General features: G+C 48.9%; 1 long non-coding RNA gene across 1 annotated transcript; it reads left to right on the plus strand.

Moving 5' to 3' along the window:
- The first annotated feature begins 279 nt into the window (after positions 1–279).
- LOC140907119 (uncharacterized) lies at positions 280–7,536 on the plus strand. Its single transcript, XR_012157382.1, has 4 exons — positions 280–4,144; positions 4,279–4,350; positions 5,003–5,071; positions 7,020–7,536. It is a non-coding gene; the product is annotated as an uncharacterized LOC140907119 (long non-coding RNA).
- Positions 7,537–10,421: the final 2,885 nt, after the last annotated feature.

Consider the following 10,421-nt stretch of genomic DNA (forward strand, 5'->3'; position numbering starts at 1 on the left):
AGAGCAAGGGCTGTGGTCCTGGGCCTCACAATCCTGGGTGTAGATCTGGGAACTGGACTGGGTCCCAGGCTAGTGCCTTCCTGCCAGGGGCAGCTTCACTTTCTGCCCTTTATTCTCCCCTCCTGCTAGGGGGTCTCTTGAGTGTGAAATGAACAGGAGCTAGGAATGGTGAGGAGCTCCTGGCACCTAGCCAGGGTGGGAGCTCCCCTTGGCCTGGATCACAGCCCAGGGACAGAGACATCTTTGTCATCCTGCTGTCCTTCTTTTATTCCTAGGAAGAGAGTCCCCAGATGAGGATGCGTGGGACTTGAACCCAGGTCTCTAGGGCTCCAGGTGGGCAGTGCCTGGGAGTACCCACAAGTCATCTGGGCAACAAGGCAGACCCCTGCCCTGATGCTGAGACAGTGCCCATCTTGTTCCTGGTTCCTGCCTGCGTACACCGCCCTGCCCTGCCTCCCTTCCAGTTCCTGGCTATTGACTCTGTCTTCACCCTTGGCTCTGGTCTCTCACTGCTGATCTTGGCGTGACCCTTGCCTCTCGATGTGGGCTACCAACTCTGGCTCAGCATTGTTAGTCCCCTACTCTAGCCTCACTCCAGCCCCACCACTGACCTGCTCCAGCCTTGCCTCCTCCTCCTGATCCTCCCCAAGCCCTCGGACTCTGACTACCTGGCTTCGACCTTCTTCCTGTATCTGGACTCTGGCTTGGTATCGACTTGGCTTATCTTTGGACTCTGACCACCCAGCTTCAAACTCTGGCCTGCACCTGGACTCTGGCTCCGGTTCTGATTCTGGTTTGTCTACAGACTCTGATCTCGGTTTTGACCCAGTGTGTCCCTGGATCGTGATTCTAGCACCATTCTTAGCCTAGGCACAATCCTATGCCTAGCTACGACCTAAGCTCCAAGCACTAGACGTAATTATCGGAGGCAGCATGTGATACCTGGTGGTGCAACTGTTTTCAGAAAAGCAGGCTTCCCGGAAGTAAGTGGCCCGTACACAAAAGGGGACACGTCACACCAAGTGTGAACCATGGCCTCGCTATCTGAGCCTGTGGTGCCCCTACCAGAGTGGTTCAATGGAGATGACTGAAAATGTAGGGGTTTCCTTAACCAGCCTCCGCCCCTGGACCCACTCCACCATTCTTGGCTCTGACGGCCGACATTCCTGATAAATACCAGGATTATGTGGACATCTTTGAAAGAAAGGTGGACATATTGCCTCTGCACTGAGACTATGACTGCCCTATAGACCTACAACCTTGGCCGAAAGTTGCCTTTGGCCGTATTTACGCAATGTCCGAACCAGAACTAGTGGCTCTCCTGTGTACAGCCATGAAAACCGGTCCAAAAGGTTTATTCACTAGTAAGCATTTCCTACAGGTGCCCCAGCTGACTCTACCCCTCTGTGTAGATTACCAGCGCCTGAACAAAGTGACAGTTTGGAACCATTACCCCCTGCTCTTAATCCCAGGATTGTTGGATCACATGAAATCTGCACAGGTATTCATCAAACTAGACCTCCAAGGACTCACAATCTAACCCTCATTTGGGTGCGGGACAAATGGAAGACAGATTTCAAAACACGTTATGGACACTTTAACTGTCTGGTAATGCCATTGGGACTGACTAATGGTCCCATGACCTTGCAACACTTCATCAGTGATGTATGTGGGGACATTCTGGATCAATACATTGTTATCTATTTAGATGACATACTTCTCTTTTTGGAGAACTCCGAGCAGCATGTGCCCCACAACAGACCCCAGAGAGGTTGTGGCAGCATGGTCTCTATACAAAATTGGAAAAGCGAACCTTCAGCCAACTCTCCACAGAGTTTTTGGGGTATGTCTTCTACCCAGAAGGAGTTAAGATTGATCCAGATAAGGTGGAAGTCATTCCCAACTGGGAGGAAGCTTGAAGTACTCAAGAAGAGCAGTGCTTCCTAGGCTTCCCCAGTTTTACTGCTGCTTTGGCCCAGGCTTCTCAGAGTGAATAACCGACATGATAGCTCTCCTTCACAAGACTGCCACATTTGTTTGGTCTCTCAAGGCCCAACAAGCCCTCAAACAGCTCAAAATTGCCTTCACCGCTTGCACCTATTCTGGCACGCCCCAATCCAATTGGCGCATTCATCATGGAAGTTGACACATCTAAAATAACAATCAGGGCCATGCTCGCTCAGCACCTACTGGGCAACTCCCATCTTTTCATGTGCTGTATATTTATACCTGCCTACTGTTTTTTTTTTTTTCATTCCATTCATCTGATGAAGTGGGTTCTAGCCCATGAGCACTTATGCCCAAATAAATTTGTTAGTCTCTAAGGTGCCACAAGGACTCCTCATCGTTTTTGCTGATACAGAGTAACACGGCTACCCCTCTGAAACCTGCACCTCTGTGCATTCCGCTCCTGGAGGCTCACCCCACAGACCAAAACTAGGAGATCATTGATAATTAGTTGCTTCTGATTAAATCCTCATTTGAAGACTGGTGTCAGTAGCTGAAGGGGACTTGATACCCAGCACAAGTTTTGTACTGATCACAAAAGGCTCCAGTATCTGCACAAAGCCAAAGTACTGAATCATAGACAATTCAGCTAGACCTTATTCTTCTCCTGCTTCAATTTCAAGATTACTTAACTTCCCACCCGGAACTAAGAATGGCCAGGCCGACACCCCATCCCCTAATGCAGAATATAACCAAGAAAAGAGAGAGCTAGTCAGAAACAGCCCTTCATCCTCAAGCCCTACAATGTGCTTAACACTACCATACCTCAAGCTCTAATCATTCTAATTTAAAAAGCCTCCTGGGATCACCCACTGGCCAGGGAATGGGGGATCCCTCTGGACAATCAGGAGCTGAGAATGAGAAACAACATTCCCTGTTGGACACGATAACATTTACTGAGGACCACCTGTATGTTCTGCCAGGATGTCCCCAGTTGAAGGTTCTACATCTGAACTGGGACAGCTCCCTAGCAGGGCACTTTAGGTGCCTCAAAACCTCCTGCCTAACTTCCTGCTTCATTTGGTGGTGCCAGATGTGGGCTGAAATTCAGACTGATGTTGACTCATGTGACTTCTGCACTTGCACCAAGGCACCACACACCAAATATCTTGGCACCTCATGCCTCTGGAGACCCTGCCCCAACCATGGGCAGCCAGTGCCATGGATTTCATTGCAGAACTCCCTGAATCAAATGGCCGCACGGTGGAACTGACTATCATAGAACAACTGACCAAGATGGCACGCTCCATCCCCGAAACCATGTACCTTTGGCTGAGAGGACAGATCAGCTCCAAATTTGCAAACCAAAATGCCAACAACACCTTTTTATGCTAGCTATAGATTTCCCCCTAATTTCATCCCACACTACCAATGGCCTCTCCGAACTTCAAGGCTAGCGACTTGGTTCAACGAATCCATCACATTCAAGAACCAAGTGGGCACCTCAAGAACACTAGGAAGGACTTCAAATAATATGTGGCCTGCCAATGACAGAACGGGCCAGTCTTTTCAGAAGGGAAACTATTTGCTGAAGGGAGGTACTGAGCCCTTGGCACTCACCGAATTCCTAAGCCCCATGTGTAGCAGCAGTTCCTGCCTCATCCCCCTTCCTTGACCTTCTGATCCCATCTCCTCTCCTGGCTGTAGTGGAGCAAACTCTGGGTTCCTTCCCCTGTGGCACAATCCATGCCCAGAGTGTCCGAGCCCCATGAAGTCAATGGCACTATCCTCTCCTCAATGGCACTATCCTGGGGAGGGGAGGACACTACTACCCCCCATTTTACAGATAGGCAATGAAGGCAATAAAGTAACCTCTCCAGGTCACACCTACAAACATGGGGTAGATCTGGGAACTGGACTGGGTTCTATTCTAGTGCCCTCCCCACTGGGGCAGATTCACTTCCTGCCCTTCATTCACCCCTCCCCTCTTGGCCTTTCTTCGATGGGTCTCTGAACAGGAAATGAGCAGGAGCTTCCTCCCCTCTCTGTCTTCCAGGCTCTGGGATCTGGTCTTGCCTCCTACATCAGTGCAGCCTGCAGCTGGCCCAACTTGGGGTGCAATGACCTCAACCTGTCAAACCAAGAAGTGCTGGCTCTCAGTGATGCTTAGATGGAAAACCACACCCCCTTCATGGAGGTAGGAACCACTCACTCATCTGGGTGATTGTGGCTCTTGGGACAAAGATCAGGCTGAGAGCATCCCTTATCTCTGGATCCCAGCCCTGGGACTGAGACGTTGTTCTCATTGTACTGTGTTGATTTTATTCCTAGGAAAAGCATCCCCAAAGGAGGTGTAAGAAACTTCACTCTATTGCCTGCAAGAAGCTTCAGCCACCTATACAGGTAGAGGTCACTGTCTTTCATACAATGTTACCATTGCACCCACCCCCACCATTAGATACTTTTCCTATGGGAATCTCACTAGAGCAGGGGGGAAATCTCTTCTTCTCTTAGAATGTGTCTGCTCAGTTAATCCACCCTCATTTTAGCTGCTTTGTTTATCTGAGATTAGCGGTATCTTTTGAAAACCCTTAGTGTGAGGGGGTGGGGTGGAGCAGGGGAGACTGAAGCTCCAGCAAATTCCCCTGAAGAACACCACCCTGTCTTTCTGAGGTCAGGCTAGGGTTCACCGTCCATTGTGGCGGTGAAGACTGGATGGGAGCTGCTGGATTGGCCTTGATATGCCATGTCCTTGTGTGGATGAGGGACCTACATCACAGAAATGGCCAGGAATGGGCTGAACAACCTACATTGATAAGCAAGTGAAACCCTGGCCACATATAGACACGACGGTCATTGATAGGGATTGAACCAGGGTCCTTCAGAATAAGCCCCTCTCACTCAAGCTAAAGGGGTCACTCTAGGAGCCTAGGAGAGCTACCAGGTGAGTCTTCATCCTTCAGGATAGGTTGTAGATCCTTAATAATGCGTTGGAGGGGTTTTAGTTGGGGGCTGAAGGTGACGGCTAATGGCGTTCTGTTATTTTCTTTGTTAGGCCTGTCCTGTAGTAGGAGACTTCTGGGAACTCTTCTGGCTCTATCAATCTGTTTCTTCACTTCCGCAGGTGGGTATTGTAGTTGTAAGAATGCTTGATAGAGCTCTTGTAGGTGTTTGTCTCTGTCTGAGGGGTTGGAGCAAATGCAGTTGTATCGCAGAGCTTGGCTGTAGACGATGGATCGTGTGATGTGGTCAGGGTGAAAGCTGGAGGCATGTAGATAGGAATAGCGGTCAGTAGGTTTCCGGTATAGGGTGGTGTTTATGTGACCATTGTTTATTAGCACTGTAGTGTCCAGGAAGTGGATCTCTTGTGTGGACTGGACCAGGCTGAGGTTGATGGTGGGATGGAAATTGTTGAAATCATGGTGGAATTCCTCAAGGGCTTCTTTTCCATGGGTCCAGATGATGAAGATGTCATCAATATAGCGCAAGTAGAGTAGGGGCGTTAGGTGACGAGAGCTGAGGAAGCGTTGTTCTAAGTCAGCCATAAAAATGTTGGCATACTGTGGGGCCATGCATGTACGCATAGCAGTGCCGCTGATCTGAAGGTATACATTGTCCCCAAATGTAAAATAGTTATGGGTAAGGACAAAGTTACAAAGTTCAGCCACCAGGTTAGCCGTGACATTATCGGGGATAGTGTTCTTGACGGCTTGTAGTCCATCTTTGTGTGGAATGTTGGTGTAGAGGGCTTCTACATCCATAGTGGCCAGGATGGTGTTATCAGGAAGATCACCGATGGATTGTAGTTTCCTCAGGAAGTCAGTGGTGTCTCGAAGGTAGCTGGGAGTGCTGGTAGCGTAGGGCCTGAGGAGGGAGTCTACATAGCCAGACAATCCTGCTGTCTGGGTGCCAATGCCTGAGATGATGGGGCGCCCAGGATTTCCAGGTTTATGGATCTTGGGTAGTAGATAGAATATCCCAGGTCGGGGTTCCAGGGGTGTGTCTGTGCGGATTTGATCTTGTGCTTTTTCAGGGAGTTTCTTGAGCAAATGCTGTAGTTTCTTTTGGTAACTCTCAGTGGGATCAGAGGGTAATGGCTTGTAGAAAGTGGTGTTGGAGAGCTGCCGAGCAGCCTCTTGTTCATATTCCCATCTATTCATGATGACAACAGCACCTCCTTTGTCAGCCTTTTTGATTATGATGTCAGAATTGTTTCTGAGGCTGTGGATGGCATTGTGTTCCGCACGGCTGAGGTTATGGGGCAAGTGATGCTGCTTTTCCACAATTTCAGCCCGTGCACGTCGGCGGAAGCACTCTATGTAGAAGTCCAGTCTGCTGTTTCGACCTTCAGACTGGACTTCTACATAGAGTGCTTCCGCCGACGTGCACGGGCTGAAATTGTGGAAAAGCAGCATCACTTAATCACTTTAGTGCCACCAAATACTCATTTTCTTTTTGCGAATACAGACTAACACGGCTGTTACTCTGAAACCTTACCCAGGCAGAACTCTGTGGGCTGGACTGTACCCTGTGTGTGCAATTCCACTGGCAGTGGAGATGCACAAGTAGTTAGCTTTGGAGAGAGCATCAGTCAAAACCTGATACCTTTGAGAGGCTTGGGTGGAAGGTGCTAGAGTGAGGTGACACTAACTCATGACCCCTCCCAGGCTCTCCGAAGTTCATCACTATTAGATGCTAAGTGACTGGCTGCAAGGTCACACACAACATCAATAACAGAAGCAGAAGCCAGTCCCAGTACGAATTACCAATCCAGCTCCACTCACTAGACCCTGCTCCTTTCCAGAGCCACAGAACCCAGGAGCCCCAACTCTCAGACCTGTGCCTTGCATCACGAGGCCAAACCTCCTCCCGTTAAGGGAGCTATAGACAGGACCATCTGTAGAGACCCCCTCTACTTTCCCACTGTCAGCGTTTCCATGGGTGAGAAGTGCATGAGCAGAGATCTCCCCTGTGGAAATCCTGGGGGCTGCACACTTGGGCTTCACAAGGAAGGCCTCCGGCAGCCAGTGAGAAGATTTTTCATCTCTAACAAAGGGTTTCTGTTCTCCCAGATCAGCAGCCACGTAGCAGAATGCAAAAGAGCCGCGTGGAGCTGGGCTAGAGGAGTCCCAGGAGTCACCATGTGGCTGTGCAGCAGGTGCAGTGCCTGCCATAGCCATGGGCCAAACCCTGCACTCCGGACAATCCAGGCTCAGTTTCCCTTGATTGCGAAGGGCACTTCGGCTTGGGGACTCGGTCGCTGGTGCCCCTAGACAGAGAACTAAGATGTTTTCATGAGGCTACTTAGTGGTACATGCAGCTCCATCCAGACAAGTGGCGAATGGACGTGAAAGAGCGAGGCTAGGACCTCGGCGGAGCTCTGCACTCAAGCATCCACAGCCAGGAGACAGACGATGGGAAGCTCGCTAAGATGGCTGACCACAGCACTGAGAAAACATAGTTGTGCAGCTAGTTCATTAGAATTAAATAGGAACTAAATATCGAAGGCCTTTCCCTGCCCAATAAAGTGTTAAAAATGTGTCTCTTGACAATCTCTCCAATCTTTACAATGTTCCGGTATAATTTAAGGCAGGGGGTGGGGAATTTCTAAATGTAATACTTCATGCTTCTAAAATGACCTGTTAGGTTCAATCTCTAAGCACCTAATTCTACAGCTTGAGCTGAACCGAACAAATGCCTTGGGTGGTAGCAGAAGTCAGCTCCCGTCCTCTCTGTGGACTAGCCTCCAGGGAGGCATTCAGTACATCAGGTCATATAGCAGCCTGAGGTTCCCCTTGCAGAGCTGCCTGTTGGCACTGCCCTTGTCGGGGAGCACATCAGGGTACTGTGGACTGGGCAGGAGAGATGCCTCCAAACCTGCACAGCCTGAGGATCCAAAGAGCTCTGTCCCAGATCCCACAGCTTCCTCAGAGCAACTGAGGAGTCAGACAGCACCTGGACTCTCCCTCTCTCTGTGCCCGAGCAGCACAGAAGAAGCTGTTTATAGGCATGTCAAGTGCCATCTCCCGTGACACTCACCTGTGGATCCCTGATGTATTTGAAGAGTCCAGGCTGAAGGCAACACACTCCTCTGGGCTCTGGGAAGCAGGAGGACTTGTGCTGCAATAAATCTTCCTGTGCACCTGCTGAGCAAGCAACCTCTTTGCTCCGCTTGCTGGTTTCCAGCCCCCAGGAAGTACCGAGGGGTAAGGAGACAGTGATACAAAAGTGGGTGTGGGAAGAAGCAGAGCTAAAGGGTAACAGACAGCCATGCTATAGTGTCCCCTCTAGATTCACTCCAACAACCACCTCATGCCTTCCCATTGTTGAGACAGGTTCCCCCACTACAAAGCTGCCTCTGGCTCACTACAGGCTCTCCCACTGCCCTGTTGTGAGAGAGGTAAGGAATGCCTTTTGCCCCTGGCTTTTAAGTGGGGAGCCATGTGTGACCCCAGCTCCTTGACAGTCACTTGAGAGTATATCTACATTGCAATTAGACACCTGAGGTTGGCCTATGCCAGCCGCTTTGGGGCTTGCAGGGCTTGGGTTACAAGGCTGTTTCACAGCAGTGTAGACTTCTGCGCTCAGGTTGCAGCTTCAGCTCTGGGACCCTCTGACCTCACAGGCTTGAACATGGGAGTCCCAAATCCACCCTCAGCCACTTCACTGAGGTTGTAGGGAGGTCACTGAGGCAGAGTTGGTCCCCAAGAATGCTGCCTTGTGTTCTCTTTCTTTAATGTCTGTTCCTGGTGTCCCCTTGGTATGAGAGGCTGGGGATGGCAGGCTGTAAAGAGTTCATTTCAAGGTCACACATATCATCTGCTGGGCAAATTTGTAATCATAAAACTCACCTGAAACACCTTTAAAAGCAAACATATCCATTTGATCCATGATGGGTATGGGTAAGATCTATACCCATCCTGGGAAAACAAGTAAAAGGGCATTAAGGGGGGCAGCGAGGGAGAACCATGAGATTCTCCCATCCAGTCTCCTGATCTTCCATCTGTGAGAAGGGCATGGACTTACACATGGCCTATCCTGGGACCCCATTTAAATGGGGATTCCAGCCCAGACAGCTGTGGAGTGACCACTTTGTGGCCATGAGATGGAAAGCCACAGTATTATTGGTTATTAGTGTTTTCAAATCCAACAGAAGGACTTCCATTGATTTCAAGGCGCTTTGAACTGGATGCGCATGTCTTGACGGTTCTGCTAAATAAGATTTGCATTTACTCTCATAGGCAACATGACAGAAATGAGTTTTTAAGAGTTGTTCCCATAGGCCTCAATCCCACAAACATTAAAGCATACACATAGCTTTAGTCACAAGAAGTTCTGATGCGTTCAGTGGGACTACTTATATGAATAACATTACGCAAGTGGTTGGGCATTTGTAGGTTCAGGGAGTTAGTCCTTCACCTGAAGGCACAATAGTTACAGTTTCCCCCTCCACCGAGTCACAAAAGTCAAAGACAAATCTTTCCTACCCTGTTGCTAAACTGCTTTCTCACTGGAAGAGCTGAATTAAAATCCACCCTCCCTGCCCAGATTCCAAAGGTTTTAGAAACAGAAAACCACAAAAGCTTGTCATGTCAAAGGACTTAATTTTATATCTCAGTTGAATTTTAATCAACAATTTATCCACATGCTTGTTTTTTTTAACAAAAACCTGATCTTTAAAATAATTTTAGCAATTTTTCTTGGAAGCAGGGAAGAATCTGACAAACATGCACATGGCAGAGACAGGATAGTTGACTAATGTGTGCATCAAATCATACCACATCATACAGAATATTTTTCCATGTGCATAAATCAGTGAACAACCGCTCAAGATTGTTGTGCAACTGTTTCCTTTCCAACCTCAATCCTGTATGTGTACTCTGTGTCTCGTATTGTCTGTGTCAGAGCCTTATTCTGGAGCCCTTGCCTTCGTGAGTAGTGCTATTGAGGCCGGTAGGACTACACATGTAAAGGCCACAGGTTTGGACAATAAATCAGACACGAACACCGAATTCAGTGGCACTCAAATAACAATCAAACCCCACTGCATCACTTCTTTTTTTAAATAAAAAAGGTCTTCTCTCTACATCCAATTTTTCAGTGAGCTATTTTGCATAATGCTATACTCCTTTCTTTCCCTGCTACATACTTGACCTCAGAGCCACTCTTAGTGTACACGGCCCATTGCTCTTCCAGCAAATTTGTGCAATTTTAAAGGGAAAGTCCAAATGTTGAAAAATAAAATAAAAGCTGTTCAAAGCCACCTTTCCTCCCAGCCGCTGTCATCAGTGCCGTCCTGTTCAAAGTGAGCCTCAATTGTGCCGTTAAAGCATAGTCCTGCTGCATCAGACTGTAGGATGGCACACGATGTTCCCACTGTGCACCACGGGGGAGAAAAAATCACAGCCTTCTCCCCAGCCCTGGGGTCCTAGGAGGGAGCAGTCCCTGTGTGCCCTCAAGTCCAGATCTGCAAC

The sequence above is a fragment of the Lepidochelys kempii genome, chromosome 2, assembly GCF_965140285.1.
Source record: "Lepidochelys kempii isolate rLepKem1 chromosome 2, rLepKem1.hap1, whole genome shotgun sequence".
Classification (NCBI taxonomy): domain Eukaryota; kingdom Metazoa; phylum Chordata; order Testudines; family Cheloniidae; genus Lepidochelys; species Lepidochelys kempii.